General features: G+C 46.5%; 1 pseudogene; it reads left to right on the top strand.

The window, feature by feature from the left end:
- The first annotated feature begins 14,978 nt into the window (after nucleotides 1–14,978).
- Nucleotides 14,979–15,577, top strand: LOC119960733 (annotated as a pseudogene).
- Nucleotides 15,578–19,924: the final 4,347 nt, after the last annotated feature.

Raw genomic sequence — 19,924 nt, 5'->3', positions numbered from 1 at the left:
CTCATAAGATTTTCCCTCCATACCAGGCAACATCCTGGTAATCTCCTCTGCACCCGTTCCAAAGCTTCCACGTCCTTCCTATAATGAGGCGACCAGAACTGTACGCAATACTCCAAATGCGGCCGTACTAGAGTTTTGTACAACTGCAACATGACCTCATGGCTCCGGAACTCAATCCCTCTACCAATAAAGGCCAACACACCATAGGCCTTCTTCACAACCCTATCAACCTGGGTGGCAACTTTCAGGGATCTATGTACATGGACACCGAGATCCCTCTGCTCATCCACACTACCAAGAATTTTACCATTAGCCAAATATTCCGCATTTCTGTTATTCTTTCCAAAGTGAATCACCTCACACTTCTCCACATTAAACTCCATTTGCCACCTCTCAGCCCAGCTCTGCAGCTTATCTATGTCCCTCTGTAACCTGCAACATCCTTCCGCACTGTCTACAACTCCACCGACTTTAGTGTCGTCTGCAATTTAGTCACCCATCCTTCTGCGCCCTCCTCGAGGTCATTTATAAAAATGACAAACAGCAACGGCCCCAGAACAGATCCTTGTGGTACGCCACTCGTAACTGAACTCCATTCTGAACATTTCCCATCAACTACCACTCTCTGTCTTCTTTCAACTAGCCAATTTCTGATCCACATCTCTAAATCACCCTCAATCCCCAGCCTCCGTATTTTCTGCAATAGCCGACCGTGGGGAACCTTATCAAACGCTTTACTGAAATCCATATACACCACATCAACTGCTCTACCCTCATCTACCTGTTCAGTCACCTTCTCAAAGAACTCGATAAGGTTTGCGAGGCATGACCTACCCTTCACAAAACCATGCTGACTGTCCCTAATCATATTATTCCTATCTAGATGATTATAAATCGTATATTTTATAATCCTCTCCAAGACTTTACCCACCACAGACGTTAGGCTCACCGGCCTATAGTTACCGGGGTTATCTCTAATTTGTGGACATCTTTCCGAGATGCAGAATCTGAAACCTCTGTTGTGAAAACCCTCTCAGTTAAACAGGCCGCTCGTAGGTGATGCAAACTCAGGTATAGGGAGGTAAAATGAATAAAATGATTTTAGAAGCATTTGTCTCACAACAAACATAAAGTCTTAATTCCTATCTTGCAAAATGGGAATCTTGCAACCTCAAAATTATTTAACTAATATTGCATTCACCTTAATACATGTCAAAATGAAAATGTATTTGATGGTAACCTGTAATAAAAGTCTCAGAAAAAAGTTTGTATCCTCGACCAACACACACCCTGTAGACTACCCCCACAAAGGACCTATCAGCATGAAATAATCGCGGGAAGACTCTCTCAAGCCTGAATCTTCGGCACATCCGACTCTCACATGGAAACACGCAATGAGTTCTCATGTAAATGCTTGGTCTGCCGGATTCCACTGCAGGCCTAAGGTGGCTAAGTGACCTGAATCCATAATCTCAAACTCTTCCCCTAGCCACACGTGCATTTCAGATTTTCAAGCTATCATAGAAACCTTCGTTATTAAACAGTCCTACTTTAAACCGAGTCTATTATACACTGCCCTGCCGTAAAGAGCCGAATTAAACAGAACCTTACTGTAACCACAGCCAATTTAAACAGTGTCTGACAGTGAAACCAGTCTATTTAAACAGTGTTCTAGAATAAAACGTGTCTATTTACATATTGTCCTGGAGTAAACCGAGTCTATTTAAACTCTGTCTAGAGTACTATCTCGCCTTGGAGAACGATTACCCGAAGATCGGAGGCTGCCCTTGACTGCTGAAGTGTTCGCAGACTGGAAGTGAACATTCCTGCCTGGCGATTGTCGCGCCATATCCGTACATCCGTTACCACAGCATCTGAATGGTCTCGCCAATGTACCACACTTTGTGACACCCTATCCAGCAGCGTATGAGGTAGACTACATTGGCCGACCGTGGGGCAGTGTTTAAATCTGTTTCCTGTAGGACACCGTTTAAATATACTTGGTTTCTGTAGGACTGTTTAAATAGACTGGGTTTACAGCAGGACATTGTTGAAAAAGACGTTTTTCTGTCGGGCTGTTTAAGTAGTCTATTTAAATCGCCTTGCATTTTTGACTGTCCATATATATGTTACCGGAGCCTACCTCTTCATTCACCTGGTGAAGGAGCAGTGCTCTGAAAGCTAGTGATTGGAAACAAACCTGTTGGACTTTAACCTGATGTTGTAAGACATCTTACTGCAGTTTAGGGCATTCAGCCACTTATCTTCGGGCAAGTGTTCTCCAAAGCGGCCTTCAGCATGCGGGCCTACGCAGAATCGCGGAACACAAACGTGTACCATGTTTCGCACACAGCAGAACGGCCTCAACCGGGACCTTGGATTCATGTCACAAGACATTCACCCTCCATCATCTGGGCACCACTTCATTCACCTGAGGAAGGAGCAGTGCTCCGAAAGGTAGTGATTCGAAGCAAAGCTGGTGGACATTAACCTGGTGTTGTGACTTCTTACCATTTAAACAGTGCCCTACAGTAAACAGTCTATTTAAACAGTCCTACAATAAAGAGTCTATTTCTACAGCACTACACAGTAAGTAGTCTATTTAAATAGTGGGCCACAGCGAAGCGCGTCTATTTAGTGTCCGAAAGCAAGTCTATTTAAACAGTGCTACAGTAAAACTAACATACTTAAACAATGCCCTACTGTAAACAGAGTCTATTTAAACAGTGCCCTACAGTAAACTGAATATATTTAAACAGTCTCCGACAGTAAACCGAGTCCATTTAAACCGTCCTACAGTAAACGGAGTATATTTAAACGGTGCCCTACAGTAAACCGAGTCTATTTAAAGTGCCCCACAGTAAATCGTCTATTTAAACCGTGCGCTACAGTAAACCGAACCTATTTAGTGTCCAACAGCAAACCGAATGTATGGAATGTCATACATTTAACTCAGTCTAGTTGAACAGTCCTACAAAAAATCGTTTAGATTTAAACAGTGTTCTACAGTGAACACGATTTAAACTGTCTTCCAGTGAGCCGTGTCTATTTAAATATTCCTACAGTAAAATCTATTTAAACAGTGTCCTAAAATAAAGAGTCCGTTTATACAGCACCCCACATTAAGAAGTATATTTAAACAGTGCCCTACATTTAACCCTAAAGAAACAGTGTTCTAGAAAACCGAGTCGATTTAAACACTCCCCTATTGTAAACAGAGTAAATTTATCAGCCCAACAGTAAGTCACGTACATTTAAACAGTCCTATAGTATATCTATATAACGTTAGAATCTATTTAAATTTTCCTACAGTAAACAAAATCTATTTAAACATGGTCCGAGAGTAAAACGAGTCGATTTAAAGTGTTCTACAGTGAAGAGTATTTAGAGTTCCACCGCTCCATTCCCTGGTCGAATCAGCTACCCGCTCCTTTCCAGGGTAAGAATTAGCTCCTGCTCCTTTCCGGGGTCAGAATCAGCTCCCTGCTCCTTTCCCGGGTCAGAGTAAATTTGCAGATGACACGAAGGTCGGTGGAGTTGTGGATAGTGCTGAAGGATGTTATAGGATACAGAGGGACATAGATAAGATTCAGAGCTGGGCTGAGAGGTGGCAGATGGAGTTAAATGCGGAAAAGTGTGAGGTGGTTCACTTTGGAAGGAGTAACAGGAATGCAGAGTACTGGGCTAATGACAAGATTATTGGTAGTGTAGATGAACAGAGAGATCTCGGCATCCAGGTACATCAATCACTGAAAGTTGCCACCCAGGTTAATAGGGCTGTTAAGAAGTCATATGGTGTGCTAGCCTTTATAAACAGGGGGATTGAGTTTCGGAACCACAAGGTGATACTGCAGCTGTACATAACCCTGGTGCGGCCGCACCTGGAGTACTGCGTGCAGTTCTGGTCACCACATTATAGGAAGGATGTGGAAGCTTTGGAAAGGGTTCAGAGGAGATTTACCAGGATGTTGCCTGGTATGGAGGGAAGGTCTTACGAGGAAAGGCTCAGGGAATTGAGCTTGTTTTGGTTAGAGAGGAGAAGGCTGAGAGGTGACTTAATAGAGACATATAAGACAGTCAGAGGGTTAGATAGGGTGGACAGTGAGAGTCTTTTTCCTCGGATGGTAATGACCAACACGAGGGGACATAGCTTTAAATTGAGGGGTGATAGATATAGGACAGATGTCAGAGGCAGTTTCTTTACTCAGAGAGTAGTAGGGGTGTGGAACGCCCTGCCTGCAACAGTAGTAGACTCACCAACTTTAAGGGCATTTAAGTGGTCACTGGATAGTCATATGGATGAAAATGGAATAGTGTAGGTCAGATAGGCTTCAGATGGTTTCACAGGTCGGCGCAACATAGATGGCCGAAGGGCCCGTACTGCGCTGTAGTGTTCTATGTCTATGTTCTATAGAATCAGCTCTCGTACCTTTCCCGGGTCAGAATCAGCTCCCCGCTCCTTTCCCGGGTCAGAATCAGCTCCCGCTCCTTTCCGGAGTCAGAATCAGCTCCCCACTCCTTTCCGGAGTCAGAATCAGATCCCCGCTCAATTCCTGGCTCACAATCAGCTCCCAGTTCCTTTCAGGTCAATATCAGCCCAATCATTTCCGGGGTAAAATCAGATCGCCGCTCTTTTCCGGGGTCAGCATAAGCTCCCAGCTCCTTTCCGGGGTCAGAATCAGCTCCCCGCTCCTTTCCGGATCAAAATCAGCTCCCCGCTCAATTCTGGGCTCAGAATCAGCTCCTCGTTCTTTTCCCGGGTCAGAATCGGCTCCCGCTCCTTTCCAGGATCAGAAACAGCTCCCAGCACCTTTCTGGGGTCAATCAGCTCCCTGCTCCTTTCCCGGGTCAGAATCAGGTCCCCGCTCCTTTCCAGGATCATAATCAGCTCCCCGCTCCTTTCCAGGATCAGAATCAGCTCCCCGCTCCTCTCCGGGATCAGAATCAGCTTCCCGCTCCTTTTCGGGGTCAGAATCAGCTTCCCGCTCCTTTCCGGGGTCAGAATCAGCTCCCCGCTCCGTTCGGGGTGAGAATCAGCTCCACGCTCCTTTCCGGGGTCAGACTTAGCTCCCCTTCCTTTCCGGGGTCAGAATCAGTTGCCCGCTCCTTTCCGGTCAGAATCAGCTCCCCGCCCCTTTCCAGGGTCAGAATCAACTCCCCGCTCCTTTCCGGTGTCAGAATTAACTCCCCTTCCTTTCCGGGGTCTGAATCTACTCACCTTACTTTCCGGGGTCAGAATTAGCTCCCCTCACCTTTCCGGTCAGGAACAGCTCCCCTCTCCATTCCGGTTAGAATCAGCTCCCCGCAACTTTCCGGGGTCAATCAGCTCCCTGCTCCTTTCCCGGGTCAGAATCAGGTCCCCGCTCCTTTCCAGGATCATAATCAGCTCCCCGCTCCTTTCCAGGATCAGAATCAGCTCCCCGCTCCTCTCCGGGATCAGAATCAGCTTCCCGCTCCTTTCCGGGGTCAGAATCAGCTTCCCGCTCCTTTCCGGGGTCAGAATCAGCTCCCCGCTCCGTTCGGGGTGAGAATCAGCTCCACGCTCCTTTCCGGGGTCAGACTTAGCTCCCCTTCCTTTCCGGGGTCAGAATCAGTTGCCCGCTCCTTTCCGGTCAGAATAAGCTCCCCGCCCCTTTCCAGGGTCAGAATCAACTCCCCGCTCCTTTCCGGTGTCAGAATTAACTCCCCTTCCTTTCCGGGGTCTGAATCTACTCACCTTACTTTCCGGGGTCAGAATTAGCTCCCCTCACCTTTCCGGCCAGGAACAGCTCCCCTCTCCATTCCGGTCAGAATCAGCTCCCCGCAACTTTCCGGGGTCAGAATCAGCTACCCGCTCCTACCAGGGGTCAGAATCAGCTCCCCGCTCCTTTCCGGCATCTGAATTAACTCCCCTTCCTTTCCGGGGTCTGAATCTACTCACCTTACTTTCCGGGGTCAGAATTAGCTCCCCTCACCTTTCCGGTCAGAATCAGGTCCCCGCTCCTTTCCAGGGTCAGAATCTGCTCCCCGCTCCTTTCCGGGGTCAGTATCAGCTCCCTTCTCCTTTCCGGGGTCAGAATCCGCTCCCCGCTCCTTCCCTGGGTCAGAATCAGCTCCCCGCTCCTTCCCGTTCAGAATCAGCTCCCCGCTACTTTCCGAGCTCAGAATCAGCTCCCTGCTCCTTTCCGGGGTCAGAATCTGCTCCCCGCTCCTTTCCGGGGTCATTATCTGCTCCCTTCTCCTTTCCGGGGTCAGAATCATCTCCCCGCTCCTTCTTGTTCAGAATCAGCTCCCCGCTCCTTTCCGAGCTCAGAATCAGCTCCCTGCTCCTTTCCGGTTAAGAATCAGCCTCCGGCTCCTTTCCGGTCAGAATCAGCTCCACCGACCCCACCACCATTCTGGACTCAGAATCAGCTCCCCGTTCGTTTCCGGCCAGAATCAGGCCTTCCGCCGCATTGTCAGAAAAATACGCTCCTTTTAGAAAAACGCTCTCCCCTCCTCTCCAGGGAGCATTTGCCGCTTGCCGCTCCTTTGTTCAAGAATTTTGACCTCGCACCTTCCCCGTGGTAAGAAACAGCTCCGTACTCGTTTGCCGAGGGCACTACGCTCGGCGCTCCCGAGGTTAAAATCTGTCCCCTACTCTTTCCCCACAGGTAAACTCCCTTCTGCGCTCCTTTCCCGTGGCTAGACCACGCATCGGCAACAGTTCCGACGATAAAATCCTCAGGTGCCCGCAGGTACGTTGTGCCATAACCCTACACACACCCCAGGTAGTTAACGTCAAGCAATTTAAGTCATTAAAATATTCTTTAGCGTATACAAGGATGTTAAAATTTGTCCTCTAGCAAGCAGTCCAGTCAAACAGTGCCCAACAATAAACAGCCAAATGTAAGCACAACAAAAAACACGCATTTTAAGCAGTGCCCAGGTGAAGGTCAATTTAAACAGTGTGGTAGAGTAAACAGCCTATTTATGGAGTAGACTGCAGTGAGCAGCCTATTTAAACAAATTCTTGCAGTATACCGTCATTCAAACAGTGCCCGACAGTAAACAATCTATTGAAACAGAACCCTGCAGTAAACAGTCTAAACAGTGCCCTACAGTAAACAGCCTATGTAAACAGTGCCCGACAGTACAAAGTCAATTTAAACAGTCCCCTGCAGTAAACCGTGTAATTAAACAGTCCCTTGCAGTAAACCGGCTATTTAAACAGTGCCCGACAGTAAACAATCTATGTGAACAGTACACTGCAGTAAACAGTCTATTACATCCTTTAAAGGTAAAGATAGATAGTTCTTTGAAGTATAAAGGGATTAAGGGTTATGGTGTTCGGGCCGGAAAGTGGAGCTGCGTCCACAAAAGATCAGCCATGATCTCATTGAATGGCGGAGCAGGCTCGAGGGGCCAGTGTTTGCCGTGGGTCACAGCCTCGCAGCTCAAAGATGTGCCTGGTAGGTGTTTGCGTGTGTTTCGTCCCCGCAACCCAAACATATGATGAAGGTAGTTGGATTGGACACGCTAAATTTCCCCTTTAGAACATAGAACATAGAACAGAGAACGATACAGCTCAGAACAGGCCCTTCGGCCCTCGATGATGCACCGACATGGAAAAAAACTAAAGGCCATCTAAACTACACTATGCCCTTTTCATCCATATGCTTATCCAATAAACTTTTAAATGCCCACAATGTTGGCGAGTTCACAACTGTTGTAGGTAGGGCATTCCACGGCCTCACCACTCTTTGCGTAAAAAGCCCATCTCTGATCTCTGTCCTCTATCTATTACTCCTCAATTTAAGGCTGTGTCCCGTTGTGCTAGCTACCTCCATCCGCGGGAGAAGGCTCTCGCTGTCCACCCTATCTAACCCTCTGAGCATTTTGTATGCCTCTATTAAGTCACCTCTTATCCTTCTTCTCTCTAACGAAAACAACCTCAAGTCCATCAGCCTTTCCTCATAAGATTTTCCCTCCATACCAGGCAACATCCTGGTACATCTCCTCTCCACCCGTTCCAAAGCTTCCACGTCCTTCCTATAATGAGGCGACCAGAACTGGACGCAATACTCCAAATGCGACCGTACTAGAGTTGTGTACAACTGCAACATGACCTCATGGCTCCGGAACTCAATCCCTCTACCAATATAGTCCAAACCACCATAGGCCTTCGTCACAACCCTATCAACCTGGGTGGCAACTTTCAGGGATCTATGTACATGGACACCGAGATCCCTCTGCTCATCCACACTACCAAGAATTTTACCATTAGCCAAATATTCCGCATTCATGTTATACTTTCCAAAGTGAATCACCTCATACTTCTCCACATTAAACTCCATTTGCCACCTCTCAGCCCAGCTCTGCAGCATATCAATGTCCCTCTGTAGCCTGCAACATCCTTCCGCACTGTCAACAACTCCACCGACTTTAGTGTTGTCTGCAAATTTACTCACCCATCCTTCTGCGCCCTCCTCTAGGTCATTTATAAAAATGACAAACAGCAACGGCCCCAGAACAGATCCTTGTGGTACGCCACTCGTAACCTTATCAAACACTTTACTGAAATCCATATACACCACACCAACTGCTCTACCCTCGTATACCTGTTCAGTCACCTTCTCAAAGAACTCGATAATGCTTGTGAGGCATGACCTACCCTTCACAAAACCATGCTAACTATCTCTAATCGTATCATTCCTATCTAGATGATTATAAATCGTATTTTTTATAATCCTCTCCAAGACTTTACCCACCTCAGACGTTAGGCTCACCGGCCTATAGTTACCGGGGTTATCTCTACTCCCCTTCTTGAACAAAGTGACCACATTTGCTATCCTCCTGTCCTCTGGCACTATTCCTGTAGCCAATGATGACTTAAAAATCAAAGCCAAAGGCTCAGCAATCTCTTCCCTGGCTTCCCAGACAATCACAGGATAAATCCCATCAGGCCCCGGGGACATATCTATTTTCACCTTGTCCAGAATTGCCAACACGTCTTCCCTACGCACCTCAATGCCATCTATTCTAACAGCCTGGGTGTCAGAAATTCTCCTCCATAATATTATATTTTTCCTAAGTGAATACTGACGAAAAGTATTTATTTAGTATCACGCTTATCTCCTCAGCCTCCACGCACAACTTCCCACCACTGTCCTTGACTGGCCCTACTCTTACCCTAGTCATTCTTTAATCCTGACATAACTATAGAAAGCTTTTGGGTTTTCCTTGATCCTACCTGCCAAAGACTTCTCATGTCCCCTCCTTGCTCGTCTTAGCTCTACTTTAGATCCTTCCTCGCTTCCCTGTAACTATCAAGCGCCCCAACTGAAACTTCACGCCTCATCTTCACATAGGCCTCCTTCTTCCTCTTAACAAGAGATTCCACTTCTTTGGCAAACCACGGTTCCCTCGCTCGACCCCTTCCTCCCTGCCTTACTGGTACGTACTTATCAAGAACATGGAATAGCTGTTCCTTGAACAAGCTCCACATATCCAGTGTGCCCAACCCTTGCAGCCTACGTCTCCAACGAACACATACTAACTCATGTCTAATAGCATCTTAATTGCCCTTCCCCCAGCTATAACTCTTGCCCTGCGGGGTATACTTATCCCTTTCAATCACTAACGTAAAGGTCACCGAATTGTGGTCACCAAAGTGCTCACCTACCTCCAGGAAACCCTGCTGCACACATTGTACAAAGAACGGCCCATCTAATGTACTCGAACTATATCTTTTCCAGTCAATATTTGGAATGTTAAAGTCTCCCATAACAACTACCCTGTTACTTTCGCTCTTTTCCAGAATCATCTTCGCCATCCTTTCCTCTACATCCCTAGAACTAGTAGGTGGCCTATAGAAAACGCCCAACAGGTTGACCTCTCCTTTCCTGTTTCTAACCTCAGCCCATACTACCTCGGAACAGGAGTCCCCATCCAGCATCCTTTCCGCCACCGTAATACTGTCCTTGACTAGCAGCGCCACACCTCCCCTCTTTTGCCCCCTTCTCTGAGCTTACTAAAACACCTTAACCCCGGAACCTGCAACAACAATTCCTGCCCCTGCTCTATCCATGTCTGTGAAATGGCCACAACATCGAAGTCCCAGGTACCAACCCATGCTGCCAGTTCCCCAACCTTATTTCGTATACTCCTGGCATTGAAGTAGACACACTTCAAACCACCTACCTGAACACTGGCACCCTCCTGCAAAGTCAAATCTGTGCTCCTGACCTCTATACTCTCAATCTCCCGTACCCCAAAACTACAATCCAGGTTCCCATGCCCCTGCTGAATTAGTTTAACCCCCCCCCCCAAGAGCACTAACAAATCTCCCCCCCCGCAGGATATTGGTGCCCCTCAGGTTCAGATGTAGACCATCCTGTCTATAGATGTCCCACATTCCCCAAAAAGAGCCCCAGTTATCCAGAAATCTGAATCCCTCCCGCCTACACCATCCCTGTAGCCACGTGTTTAATTGCTCTCTCTCCCTATTCCTCATCTCACTATCACGTGGCACGGGCAATAACCTAGAGATAACAACTATGTTTGTTCTCGCTCTGAGCTTCCATCCTAGCTCCCTAAAGGCCTGCCTGACATCCTTGTCCCCTTTTCTACCTATGCCGTTAGTGCCAATGTGGACTACGAATTGGGGCTGCTCCCCTCCCCCTCAAGGACCCGGAAAACACGATCTGAGACATCACGTACCCTTGCACCTGGGAGGCAACATACCAAACGTGAGTCTCTCTCCCACAAAATCTTCTATCTGTGCCCCTAACTATTGAGTCCCCAATTACTAATGTTCTACTACTCTCCCCCCTTCCCTTCTGAGCAACAGGGACAGACTCCGTGCAAGAGGCCCGTACCCCATGACTTACCCCTGGTAATTCGCCCCCCCCCACAAGTATCCAAAACGGTATACTTGCTACTCAGGGGAACGACCGCAGCAGTACCCTGCAGTAAACAATGTTTATATAAACTGTACATGGCTGGAAACAAAGTCTATGTAAAGAGTGACAGGCAGTAAAAAGTGTTTTATTCCTGTTTATTAATTTGTTGATAGTAAGGGCAGCACGGTGGGACAGTGGTGAGCAATGCTGCCTCACGGACCGAATCCCGGCCGTGGGTCACTGGCTGTGTCGAGTTTGCACACCCCCCACCGTGTCTGCGTGAGTTTTGCCCACACAACACAAAGATGTGCAGGGTAGGTGGATTGGCCACGCCTAATTGTCCCTTAATTGGAAAACAAATAATTGGGTACACAAAATTTAAAAAATCTATAATTTGACCGTGGTATTTAGCAAGAAGAAACGTTTCAATGAACACTGCTGTGAAGATTAGAGATCAGTAGAAACAAATTAAGCAAAACACAGGTACTTGAGGAACAGATGCAGACGATTTAACCCCTCATGATTGATCTTTCCCTCAATTTTATTTGCATATATTTACTCCATATCTCTTCACACCGTCACCTGAAATAAATCTATGATCTCAGTCTTTAGAACTACCTCAGTGTTACCCAGTATCCACATTATGAACAAAACAAATTAGTAAGTAAAATACGGATGAAGGCATTTTGTTCATGGCTGCAGTTTGCACTGCCTTTTAGAAGGCTATAATCTTCACTCCTTTTTTTTAGATTTTACCTGACAAATTCGAGTCCAATTGTCAATTCCTCCCTCCAAAACTAACTGTGCCATATTCCAGATACTGCCTCCCAAGGGACAGTTATTTTATTAAAAAACTTAACAGGATAGGCTTGGGCGGCTCGGCATCACTGTGGTTAGCACTGTTGTGTCGGAGCACCAGGGTCCCATTTTTGATTCCCACTTTGGTCACTGGCTGTGTGGAGTCTGCACATTCCCCCCGTGTCTGGGTGGATTTCCTCCTGGGTGAACAAATAACAAGGAACAAAGAACAATACAGTACAGTACCCTTCGATCCTCCAAGACTGCGTCGACCAGGTGCCCTACCTTGACGAATCGCCGGTTCTTTACCCCATCTGTTCATGTGACTATCCAGATAATCCTTAAACGTCGCTAACATATCGGCCTGAACCACCTCACTTGGCCGTGCATTCCAGGCCGCCACCGCCCTGTGTGTAAAGCATCTACCCGTGACATCTCCACTGAACCTATCTTCCCTCACCTTGAACTTATTTTCCTTTGTAATTGCCATTTCCGCCGTGGGAAAAAGCCACCAATTGTTTACACTACCTATACACCTAACACTTTTACAAACTTCTATCAAGTAACCACTCAACCTCCGTGTTTCTAAGGAGAACAACTGGATTTTATTCAATCTTCCATTATAGCTAATGCCCTCCATATCAGGAAACACCCTGGTAGACCTTTCTTGTAATTTCTCGAAAAGCTACATGGCCTTTTGGAAGTGTGGTGACCAGAAATGGACACAGTGTTCCAAATGTGGCCTAACTAACGTTCCTTGAAATTGTGACATAATTTTCGAACTTTTATGCTAGATACCGCCTCCTCCGAAGGCAAGCGTGCCATATGCTTCCTTTACCACCATTTCCAACTGCACTACATTTTTAAGCATCTGTGGACCTGCACGGCCATGTTTATCCGTGCCTCTATGTTCCTGATGGTTGTGCTATTTATTTCATAGCTCCCACCTGAATTGAATCTACAAAACGAAACACATCGCATTTGTCCGGGTTCCAATCCATATGCCATTTCTTTGCCCAAGTTTCAGCTTATGTATATCCTCCTGTATTTTCTTACAATCTTCATCACTATCCTGTATTCCTGCAATGTCATTATCATTTAAAAGCTTGCTGATCAGTCCCACTACGTTTTCTTCCGAGTCATGTGTGTATATATATATATATATATATATATATATATATATATAAAACAAAGAGCAGAGGTCCCAATACTGGTGCAGCACGACCGCATTGTGGACAGCACAATGGCTTCACACTCCAGGGTCCCAAGTTCGATTCCGGCTAGGGTCACTGTCTGTGCGGAGTCTGCATATCCTCCCCGTTTCTCCGTGGGTTTCTCCGGGTGCTCCGGTTTCCTCCCACAGTCCAAAGATGTGCAGGTTTGGTGGATTGGCCATGATAAATTGCCCTTAGTGTCCAAAATTGCCCTTAGTGGTGGGTGGGGTTACTGGGTTATGGGGATAGGGGGAGGTGTTGACCTTGGGTAGAATGCTCTTTCCAAGAGCCGGTGCAGACTCGATGGGCTGAATGGCCTCCTTCTGCACTGTAAATTCTACGATCTGATCCCTGCGGAAAACCACTAGTTACAGACTTCCATTCTGAAACACACACTCCCAGTGCTACCTTCTGTCTTCTTTGGCCAAGCCAGTTCTGAATACATCCAGTTAGTCCACACCTGACCCAATGGGATTCAATCTTTTGCACCAGGCTGCCATGAGGGAAGTTATCAAATAATTGACTGAAGTGCATGTAGACAGCATCCACATCTTTCCTTTGTCAATCACATTTGTTTCATCCTCAAAAAAGTCATTTAAGTTAATGAGACATGAGCTCCCTCGTACACAACCATGCTTTCTATCACTAATAAGACCATTCATTTCCAAATGTGCACAGATCGTATGTTTGTGAGTATTTTCCAACAATTTCACTCTCACTGACGTCAAGCTCACAAGCCTATAATTACCCGGTTTTCCTTGTCGCCCATCTTAAATAACGATACAACATCGGCTGTCATCTGCGATCTTACCTGTCGCCAATGAGGACAAATATTTATGTTAGATGCCTAGCGATTTCATCTCTTGTCTCGCTCACTAATCTGGGATAGATGCCATCTGGCACTGGGATTTTGTCTACCTTAATGCATTGTTACACATGTCACACTTGCTTCCGCGGAATAACGACCTGTTATCAAGTCGTTGAACATTCATCTGAGACACCACTAATCGTGTTCCTCTCCTATGCCAATATCGATTGATCCTCATAAAGGAGCTTACCTACTTACTCTGGTCCAATACATAATTTCCCTCCTTTGTCTTTGAGTGGACCTAATCTTTAGCTTCACTCTTGATCCCAATGTACGTATAAAATGTTTTGGGATTCTACTTAATCATGTCTGCCAAGGAAATTCCATGACCCATTTGGCCCTCCAAACTCCTTACTTGAACTATTTTCCACTTTCTTTGTATTCTCAAGTGCTTTACCTGCATTAGTTATCTGAATCTCACATCTGCATCTTTTATTTTGACAAGAGTCTCAATTTCCCTGGACATCCATGGTTCCCAAATTCGGTCTCTCCCGTCCTTCCCTTTTTACCGGCACATATATGTCGTGCTTTCTCACCAACTGCGCCTTAAAAGACTTCCACATGCCAAATGTGGATTGAGCCTCAATCAGCCTCTCCCAAGCAACAGCGTCCAAATCCTGCCTAATCTGGTTGCGGTTAGCCGTCCCCCAATTTCGCACCTTAAACAGAGGACAACTCATCTTTTTTTCTAAGAGTATCCAAAAGCTGACGGAATAGTAGTCACTGTTCGCTACACTTTCTCCCACTACAACATTGATGACCTGGCCGGGCTTGTTCCCTGGTACTAGGTACAGTATCGCGCCTTCCCGAGTCGGCCGATCGACATATTGTTCCAGAAAATCTTTCTGGATACACAGTTTCCCATTACAACAACTTTTTTATTTCAACATTTATCCAGAATCTGCTTACATATTTGTTCCTTCACTTTCCGTTGGCTGTTGGAAGACCTGTTGAACGCCCCCCACACCGGTACAGTGACTGCCCCCTTCCTATTTTTGAGCTCTACCCCCAGTGCCTCATTACTTGTTTCTTCCATGGCGCCCTCCCTCAGTGCAGCAGTAATATGTTCTCTAACCGGTGTTGCAACTCACCCACATATTTTACCTTCCTCTCTCCCTCGCCTTGAAAACCTATATCCGGAATATTTAGCAGCCAGTCCTGTCCCGTTTTTAACCGTCTCCGTGCCCTTCCTCTCTCTGGCCCTTCCTCTCTCTGAATCACTGCACACCAGGAGCCCGGACTCAGAAAATGCAACATGGTGAAGATCGGCATCAACGGATTTGTACGCATTGGTCGCCTGGTCACCAGGGCTGCCATTGTCAATGGCAAGGTCGGGGTGGTGGCCATTAATGACCGATTCATTGATGCGAACTACATGGTTTACATGTTCAAATATGACTATCCACGGGACCTTCAAAGGATCAGTCAAGGCTGAGAATGGGAAACTTGTCATCAATGGAAAACCTGTCAGCGTTTTCCAGGAGCGTGACCCGGCTAACATCAAGTGGGGCGACGCGGGGGCTCAGTATGTAGTAGAGTCCACAGGGGTCTTCACCACCGTGGAGAAAGCTGCAGATCATCTAAAGGGCGGTGCAAAGCGAGTGGTCATCTCTGCCCCGTCTGCCGACGCTCCCATGCTCGTCGTGAGTGTCAATCGTGACAAATTCGACAAGGGCATGACCATTGTCAGCAATGCCTCCTGTACCACGAACTGCCTCGCTCCTCTGGCCAAAGTCATCAATGACAAGTTTGGGATCATTGAAGCGCTGATGACTACTGTCCATGCCTACACAGCCACCCAGAAGACAGTGGACGGTCCCTCCGTGATTAAGTAGAATCCCTGCGCAGGAAAACATCTCTCCCTTGCTCCGGGAAGCAATGGAGAGATGGTAGAGGCGCCCATCAGAACATTATTCCTGCTTCAACTAGTGCTGCCAAGGCAGTGGGCAAAGTCATCCCTGAGCTGAACGGGAAGCTGACCGGAATGGCTTTCCGAGTGCCAACTAACGTCTCTGTGGTTGACCTGACCTGCCGTCTGGATAAAGAGCTGGCTGGGCAACAGGAGACAGAGAGTAGAGGAGGAAGGGGGCTTCATGCCTGATGGAGAACTGTGACCAGTGGTGTTCCACAGGGATCTGTGCTGGGACCACTGATGTTTGTGATGTGGAGGAAGGTGTAGGTGGTCTGATTAGCAAGTTTGCAGATGAGACTGAGATTGGTGGAGTAGCAGATAGTGAAGGTGACTGTTAGAGAAAACAGCAGAACATCGATAGATTGGAGAGCTGTCCTGAAAAAAATGCAGATGGAGTACAATCCGGGAAAATGCGAGGTGATGCATTTTGGAAAATCCAATTCAAAAGCGAACTGTACGGTCAGTGAAAAAGCCCTGGGGAAAATTGATGTACAGAGAGATCTGAGTGTTCAGGTCCATTGTACCCTGAAGGTGGCTGCGCTGGTCGATAGAGTGGTCAAGAAGGCATACGGCATGCTTCCTTTGATTGGAAATGGTATTGGGTACAAGCGTTGGCAGGATATGTTACAGTTGTCTCAGACTTTGGTTCGGCCACATTTGAAATACTGCGTACAGTTCTGGTCGCAACATTACAAAAGGCGTGTGGATGCTTCGGAGTTGGTGCAGAGGAGGTTCAACAGGATGTTGCATGGTATGGAGGGCGCTAGCTCTGAAGAGAGGTTGAGTAGATTTGGATTATTTTGATTCGAAAGACGGAGGTTGAGGGTGGACGTCATTGAGGTCTGCAAAATCATGAGATATATGGACAAGGTGGATGGCAAGAAGATTTTTTTCCCAGAGTGGGGAATTCAATTACTTGGGTTTACGAATTCAAGGTGAGAGGGAAAAAGTTTAAGGGGGATCTGCGTTGAAAGTTCTTTCCACAGAGGGTGGTGGGTGCCTGGAACACATTGCCGGCCGTGGTGGTAGAGGCTGGCACGATAGCGTCAGTTAAGATGTATCTAGACAGATACATGAATGGACAGGGAGCAGAGGGATGCAGATCCTTAGAAAATAAGCCGGCAGTTTTAGATACAGGATCTGCATCGCCGCTGGCTTGGAGTGCCGAAGAGCCTGTTCCTGTGCTGTAATTTTTCTGTGTTCTTTGTTATTTGTCCATCAGGCATGAGATAATCGTATTTATGAATTGGGAGAATCCCTTAGATCAATAAAATGCATATATTGTTGAAGGAGGCCATTCGTCCCAACGAAATTAGCATGCTGCCCAATCTCGATCCCCTCCCCATCCCCGTAGACAAGTCTAATATTTGGACACAATGGGGTAGATTTTGCATTGCCACTGCACCTAACCGGCACACCTTTGGACACTAAGGGTAATTTAGCATGGCCAATACACCGAACCTGCACATCCCCAGGCAGTAAGGGACAAATTTTCATGGCCAAGCTACCTCATTGGTACTTCTTAGGGCGCAAATGGGCAATATTGTCAGGACCTTTCAACGCAGCCTGCACGTTTTGACATTAACTGCAATTCAGCATGGCCAATACATCTAAACTGCACCTCGCTGGACTGCTTGTGGTATTCGGAGCTCGCGGAGGAGCAGAGAATAAGTGTAAACACCAGAAAGGCAGGAACACAAGGTCGGAATCCAACCCGGGTCCCAGACGCGCCATTGATCTAAACATGTAAATTGAAACGATCAAGAGGGATTTTATTTTTTCCAAGGTTGTATTATCGAATTTGCCATCTTTTATTAAATAGGCCAAGTTTCTTTCCGTTTTAAACATAGGGAAACAAAGTTCTGCGAGCTGTCAAATGAATGCCCAACATTCAAAGGAGGTTGCCGCATGATCAGGGGGCTACATTGAAACCCAACTAGACACGGCAGGTCGTTGCTTCACTTAAACATGCGCAGCTACACTGTTACTCAGCTTGCTCGGCTGAGATTCACACAGAACATATGTCCAAGATAAAGCTTGCGTCTTCAGGCATGGGGAGGACAATTTCGAGGACAACAGACGAATCTTTTGATATGTTTCTCCTTTTTGTCATTTTTCAAAAGAGGGCGAACAGGGAGTCGACTAAATGAGAGGTGAGACCATAATCTGCTGCATTCAATGTTGACATTGGACATTTATTCAATGTATAGAGATGCACAATAATCACTGGCGTTATCGAAATGAATCGTTCCTAAGCCTGGTGTAATTTAAAAAGAAAATTTAGTTTGGCCATCATTCAAAATAATATACAGCCGTTTTCCATATTTTGCAGTGCTCCAGCCAAAGGAGGTGGATCTGGAAGGTATCGAGAAGATGATGGCACGTGTGAGTACATAATCGATGCTAGTCGCTAGTTTTAATGATGAATTATTTATTTTAGAAATTTTTTGGGCAATTCATGTGAGGGAAAATGTTTTAACGGCACAAAAACAGAAATTAATGTGCACACTCAGAACCTCTGAATGCATCTGTGGAGAGCGAAAGAAGTTAAATTTTCCAGTCTGCATGGCCCCTTTACAAAGCTGGAGGGAAATGGAAATATGATCACATTTATACTGTTCTGTGTGAGTGTGTGTGGGGGTGGGGGGGGGGGGGGGGGGGGGGGGGGGGTGGGGGGGGGGAGGCGTGAAGCGGTGGAGTTAGAGAGAGGGCCAGCAGTAGGAGGAGATTGTCTAAGATGTCTTGCACAGAAAGACAAAATGAATGTTAATGGCGTGATTATGGCAAGCAAGGATGCTTATCGTGGTACAAAAAAGAGATTAGAATGTGTGGATGGAGGAACAAAGGTCAGCAGTGTGTCGAGGGCAACGAGTCTGAGAAGTCTGAGAACACGCATGAACAGACTCAAAAACAGCTTCTTCCCCACTGTCACCGGACTCCTAAATGACCCTCTTATGGACTTACCTCATTAACACTACAGCCATGTATGCTTCATCCGATGCCAATGCTTATGTAGTTACATTGTATATATTGTGTTGCCCTATTATGTATTCTCATGTATTTTCTTGAATTCTGTTTAATTCCCTTTTCTTCCCATGTACTGAATGATCTGTTGAGCTGCTTGCAGAAAAAAGCTTTTCACTGTACCTCGGTACACGTGACAATAAACAAATCCAATCCAATCTAACCAATCCAAGGAACACATAGCTTAACCAACTGACAGTTCAATCGGAAAATTGGCCAAAATCGGAAAATTATCGTCCAAAAGTGGCCAATCACGGGCATGTGGATGTGAGAGCAGGACGGTGAATTGAGCTAACTTTTGTAGAGTTCGCTCATCATAGGTCTTGGACAAAAGAACAAATAAAAATACAACACAGGAACAGGCCGTTCGGCGCTCCAAGCCTGTGCCGACCATGCTGCCCGTCTAAACTAAAATCTTCTACACTTCTGGGGTCCGTATTCCTCTATTCCCATCCTATTCACGTATTCGTCGATGCCCCTTAAACGTCACTGTCGTCCCGGCTTCCACCAGCTCCTCCGGCAGCGAGATCCAGGCACCCTCGACCCTCTGTGTAAAAAAACTTACCTCGTACCTCTCCTCTAAACTTTGCCCCTCGCCCCTTAAACCTAAGCCACTAAGTAATTAACCCCTCTACACTGGGAAAAAGCCTCTGACTATCCAATCTGTCTATGCCCCTCATAATTTTGTGGACCTCTATCAGGTCGCCCCTCAAACATCGTCGTTCTGGTGAGAACAAACCGAGCTTATTCAACCTCTCCACATTGCTAATGCCCTCGATACCAGACAGCATCCAGTTGAAGCTATTCTGCATCCTCTCGAAAGCCTCCACATCGTTCTGGTAGTATGGGGACCAGAATTGCACACTCCACTCCAAATGCGGCCGAAACAAGGTTTAATATACCTCAACATGATTTCCCAGCTCCTGTACTCAATGCCCCAGCTGATGAAGGCTAGCGTGCCATATGCCTTCTTAATCATTTTGGCCATCTTCGTTACCACTTTTAGGGAACTGTGGACCTGCATGCCCAGATCCCTCTGGATGTTAATCCTGCTAAGCATTCTACCATGTACAGTAGAATGCACACCTAGATTTGATCCTCCAAACTGCATAACCTCGCATTTGTCCGGATTACACTTCATCTGCCATTTCTGTGCTCAACTGTCCAATATATATATATATATATAAATATATATATATATATATATATATATATATATATATATATATATATATATATCCTGTTG

The sequence above is a fragment of the Scyliorhinus canicula genome, unplaced genomic scaffold, assembly GCF_902713615.1.
Source record: "Scyliorhinus canicula unplaced genomic scaffold, sScyCan1.1, whole genome shotgun sequence".
NCBI classification, from domain to species: domain Eukaryota; kingdom Metazoa; phylum Chordata; class Chondrichthyes; order Carcharhiniformes; family Scyliorhinidae; genus Scyliorhinus; species Scyliorhinus canicula.
This window is presented reverse-complemented; position numbering and strand designations above follow the sequence as displayed.